At 35.4% G+C, this 6,000-nt stretch overlaps 1 pseudogene across 1 annotated transcript; it reads right to left on the bottom strand.

Moving 5' to 3' along the window:
* Positions 1-1,492: 1,492 nt before the first annotated feature.
* Positions 1,493-1,923, bottom strand: LOC310736918 (transcription initiation factor IIA subunit 2 pseudogene; annotated as a pseudogene). Its single transcript has one exon. The product of its transcript is annotated as a transcription initiation factor IIA subunit 2 pseudogene (transcript).
* Between the last annotated feature and the right edge of the window lie 4,077 nt (positions 1,924-6,000).

Raw genomic sequence — 6,000 nt, 5'->3', positions numbered from 1 at the left:
ATTCCCACATTTGGGGAATTCGCAGGGGTCAGCACAACCGGAGTGCAATGGCTGAGCCTCACCCTGGGTGAACCACCTTCTTGATCATGGTATCTCCCCTGCCAGGTAAGTATGAGTTCTACACGCATCAGCTACGGACTGCACCACAGCACACACTGTTCACCATCATGGTGAGCAAAACAGCGTTAAAACATTACACACATTCCCGAGTGTAAAACACTGCGATCTAAAAGTACTTCAAAAGCAATACTACCTTTATTAAACACACACCAGTGCAATTTACTGTTTTATTAACAACCAACACCACTCACACATCCCATAATGCACTGCTTCTGAATATGTAACAATTCAGGGAGTTGCTTATTACTACTAAAATCACAAGTCTGCGTCACTAAACGGTAAGTTTGGACAATCAGTAAAATATTTCCAACAATGTTTAATAAAGGTTATTTTTAAGTCTCGCTAGTGTTAAAGCCCCGCCCCCGTATTTACATGTTAAAACAATTTCTTTACAATCACTTCCATTCACTGTTTTAGTGAATAAATCAGTGAAACGCTTTGACATTTGTGATTTTATACATCAACTGTTCGGCCGGTAATGAGTCCGACTGACAACGAGAGTCGAGATAAACAGTTCCGCCTAATATTAACTAATTATTTATTACCAGAATAATTCTATGTTTCAGAAACGCCGTTTTTAAGTATTTAGTGCCACGTTAAGTTTAACTGTACAAAATGTTTTTGTGGTTGCTATAACCGCTGAATGTTAAGAGATACAATTTGGATCATGTTAAAATAATAATAATAAAAAAAAACAGTCATTCCAAAATGAACACACTGATCCTGCATGAGCAAAGTCTTAAATCAAAATGCTTCACTGTAGTAAACTAAATATATCAGATTTCGATAATATTGTATGCACAACCTTGCTTGTACACAAAGCTGATCTCTCTTTACCAGTAGAGAGGGGGTGCACCGTTCCCGGAGGTACTGCAATACCGGGTCGATGCGTGGAGTGGACGGAGCAAGCCCCTATTCCATCTCCCAGTTCCAAAAATCAATTTAATATATGGTCCCCGGGTAGGGGACGTATCAGATATTAAACTGATAAGAACAGATACTACACTTGATCTTAGCCAAAAGGCCGAGAAGCGATACCGATAACTTCCACCAACAAACAGACACATTCTACATCACAGTAGACCAGAGTATTTTTTTTTAAACAATTTATTACATAACCAAAGCGAAATTATAACAAACAGAAAGAGAAATAAATGTTTTCTTACTCTCTCTCTCTCTCTCTCTCTCTCTCTCTCTCTCTCTAGATAGATAGATAGATAGATAGATAGATAGATAGATAGATAGATAGATAGATAGATAGATAGATAATGTCCAAAGCCTTGTGTGGAACTGGTTGTTATATGAAAGTTGGAACGCTGTCATTTGTAATAAATAGTATGTGTACAGTCCTTTTTTTTTTTTTTTTTTTTAAACTCTTCTTCCTGTCGTTGTGGCATTCTCTTTGATGAATTGCCTTCTCCCTCCATTTCACTCTGCTGTATTAGAGCCAGTGTTTTTTCCATCACAGGCTACTATTTTCACTTTATCCACCTTGACCAGGTCAGTGACCTCACGAAACTCCACATCGTTTAAAACAAATGTCCATACATTGTCGCAAAATCTGTACGTGTTCAGCGATCCTTTAAAGTTGACTCTGTTGCGAACTCGGTTAGCCAGTGCAGTGTTGATGGCTTTATCAAACTGTAACAGTACTTGAAGGGCTAGCTGTGGGGTAATCTGTTGAGTCTGTATAAGTTCATCAAGACTCTCTTGTAAACTATTTCCGAGTGTCGTGTTTCGGTAGAACTGATATGCCATTGCGTGTTTTATACAGGAAGCAAATTTGACCTCCGTAGATAGAACCGTTAGTGTTCTGTCAGTGTTCGTTAGTGACACATTCTACATCACAGTAGACCAGAAGACGGGGACCGCCGATTTCTCTTTATTTTGGATAACAAACCAGAATAAAACACAGGGAATGTAGCGGTAATTTTCAAATTAGCAGGAAAATGCGATTAAACTCGTAATTCACACAAAACAAAAGAGAAACTATAATATATGCACAAAAAACAGAAACGCGAATATCAAAATCTAACACACTGCAAAATCACATTGTTTTAGAAAGTAGATTTCACAATTAAGATTTAAATTAGATAAACATCCTTCATCTGAAGTGACCAACACATGACAACACAAATGTGGGAAATTTTAAAACATTTAAAAACTGACCCGAGTAATGTAACACTGCCCCCAGAGGCCAAATAAGATACTGCGTTAAAAAAAAACAGCTCAAGAAGAAAAAAAGTAAAATATTTTCATAAACTTATTAATTACTCACAAACACAAAATATTTGCACGAGGATTGAAATTGAAAGGATCAATTGTGGGCGATAGTTCTTTTTTGAAATCGTGTTTGAATCACAAACACGGAGTGAATATATATTTATATACAAATATTGTTTCTCATTTGAACTAATGCAGAAAATCTTCAGAAATAAAACATATCTCTAACTTTCTTTAACATCCTTCTACTAAGTCCCACATTTAGTAAAGAAGAATGTTCATCTTTGCACAAGCGTCTCTCTTCCGCCATTTTCAAAGAGCAGTTTATAGGCTGTAGATCATATACAGCACTGCCTTCCTTCTTTTCATTTACTATGGACTCTGAATTTATGTCTACAAAGTGTATTGACCTACCTTACAGACTGTCAGAAGCATCTGAAGAAGAGTTTTGATTCCACGATCCAAACTCCTCCGACTATGAAAACAATTGCTAAGGAAATAATTTCAAACATTTGAACGCCACCTAGGGATCTAAATCAATACAGCGAGACAAAAAGCAATTAACTAATTATAATAACTATACACCCTTCATATTTACAATTACTGCAATACATCAATAAACAGATTCACGGCCTGGTCTTGTAGACAATCACAGATTACAAGGTGATGGGTACTGTTGTAGAAAAACACCCAATGATTTCATTTTAAAGGGGGGATAACCAAATATTTAAAAATAAAATAAGCAAAAGGGGAACGGTTTATGCAATGTTTTACAAAGAAATTAAAATATTGAACAAAAAAATAACCGTGAAAAGAGAGCCCTAAGGGGTAGATAAACATTTTTAATAAGGATATTTATGGAAAATAAAAAAATATATATATATATATAAAAAGTAAAATATAAAATATTTAAAAACTCACAGCTGAAGGAAAATTTGAAAAAAGCTTTTTGCAAAAAGACTCATTTATAATTCCCCAACAGGACAATACAAAGTTTGCACAAAGTTTGCTATTTACAAAGAAAAGGAGAAGACAAACTGTTCCAGATTAAAAGGTAAGTCTGTGATCTGTGACTGATCTGCTCTGCTCTGAGAGGAGATTGGGGTACAGAAAGAACACAAGCAAAACTAAGTAGAAAGAAGGATATATACAATACATTTTTTTTTTTTTACATTAAATTTGCTTTTCAAACATTGGACGTTTCAATAAATAATATTCAAATGTTATTTGTAAAAGTGGACATTGTCCCAAAGAGGCTTGATAGAAAAAAATGATTATAAATATTCATTTTACATTTAGTTTATACAAGTTATCCATCAGTGAACAGTTGATAACATCAACTGTCCATCAGTGAACAGTTGATGTTATCAACTGTTCACTGATGGACAATTGAATGCAAAAATGTTCATGGCACTAAAAGCTCTAAGCTATTGTTGCATACTGTTTATATTAATTACAGTCCAAATCCATCAGTAGGATTCTTGACTTTTAATCTATTTATCTTGACTTTTGATTATTTAAACAAAAAAATCTCAGACTTAAACACTTCACACAGTAAATATAACTCATGGTACAAGGCCTTATGCACATACAATAATTCATCTCTTCACTGATATGCACTGACACATAAACTTACACACACACAGACTGATACCTGAAAACATTTCTTGGCATTTATACACATACAATGATACTGGTTTTATACCATTTTACTGCACATCTTGATGTTCATTTGAATTCTCATTGTTAAACATTTAATACAATCTTTTACTGATGATATAAAATACACTTGTTTTAAAATTTTCTATGGGATAGAAAACAAACAGAATGTCATTACGACAATATATTTATAGCACAATTATCCTATATAGCAATGGATGTACAGTAAGAGTAGAAGCTGGACTTTGCTTATAACTAATATGTTTATATGATGAGATAAAGGATCTTTTACTCCTTTCTAGTTAAGTGTAAAGGGGTATATAGGGGGTGTTTGATCTAAATTCCAGGATTACAGTGTAGAGGAATGGACTCGTTTAGATGGCATGAGAAAGAACCTTGAGAGGAACGAGACTCGGAAAGGGAACCCATCCTTATCTGGTTGGTGCCGATTGCCCAGTTATTACAGTTACATCACTGTTGAGGTGTACAGTTCAGTGCAAAACTGTTCATGCAAACTGTGGTCCTGAGCCATTGTAGTAGACTGTTGATATTAATTACAGTCCACATCCATCCTTAAAGTTCTAGAGTTGCTCATTAACTTAATGGATCTTTAGGCTATTGATGTAGAACCATCCCCAGCTGCACAGAGTGGCCACCAATTAAAGATAACTCCATCTAGAGGTAGAGTATAAGAATGAGAAGAGAAGAGAAGTATTGTTAAGCACTGTCATTGTTTCAAGACACTGTGTGATCAAGGTACAGGTATGGACTCTACAAAGACTAGCTTAGGCAGCAAAACTAAAAACGAGTGCCAAAAGGTAACAAAGACATGAGGGATAAGAGACAGCACACCATAACGCCTTCAATAGATTTGAGTAAAAGCGTGAGAGTGGGGGACAGACCGCAATCAAATATCCAAGTTCACCAAAACACTCATGATCCCTCCAGATCTCCTTTTTTACCCAAGAAAAACCTACTGACAAAAGTCTTGACTAAACAAATGTGGCTTTAGCCTAGACTTCAACACTTAGACTGTGTCTGATTCCCGAATTCCAATTCCATAACTGTGCTAGTTACAAGTATTAGTAAAAGTCCTGCCCCTTACAGTAGTCTTAATTATTTGGGGTACCAAAAATTAGTCAGCACCTTTTGATTGAAGTAAGTGTGACAGATTATAACAGAACAAAAGTTCACTCAAATTTTGTGGCGCAAAACCATTCAGTACTTGAATGTAGTACTTCAGTAGTAGTATTTTGTAAGAAATGCGAGTAATTTACACACCTCTAAAATGTTACTCTTGGTTACCTCTGACTGTCAAAGGCATTTATCATTGTATCGTAAAAACTATCGAAGAACGGTGATCCTGTAGGCGAGTAATAGCGTTAGTGTTGGCCTGCAAGTATGCCGCCAAGTCTTCACCCACTCATTCCCCTGCGAGGGCTTCAATGTCAGAGTCGGGGGATTGATAACTAATCCTATGGCATCCCCTGCAAAAAACAGTACTGCTCTCAAAACAGGAAAACAGAGAAGAAGCACTTTTCCAAAAGAAAATTACAGGAAATCAAACCAATAACTCAAGATTATTTAATGAAAAAAAGGAGATAGAAAACTGTAAAAATTTTATTAAAGGCATGTTTAATATTAAATATATTCCACTTCTTTCCCTTCAAAACTCAGTTTGCATCTGCAGTATGTTTTTCATCATTTTCCATCTATACTATGACATGCCATTCTATCAACTTGGCTAGACAGTACAGTATATCCCTATACAAGTCAGAATTAATCTGAACCAACATCTGTCTGTAAATCAGTTTTGAGTCAATTGGGGAAAAAAAAGGGACAGGGTAGACTACATAATGAAGAAATGTATTTACTAAACCCTTCCTTCAAATTAACGGTGAATAACCTCAAATTAATGATAAGAAAGCAATTTAAGCCCATATTTCTTCATACAACAGTAACACGTAAAATGTATATTTGAGTACTTCTTCCACATCT

Source organism: Silurus aristotelis (assembly GCF_946808225.1).
Source record: "Silurus aristotelis genome assembly, chromosome: 14".
Lineage (NCBI taxonomy): Eukaryota > Metazoa > Chordata > Actinopteri > Siluriformes > Siluridae > Silurus > Silurus aristotelis.
Note: the sequence above shows the minus strand (reverse complement) of the source record. Positions and strands in the feature narration are given on the sequence as shown.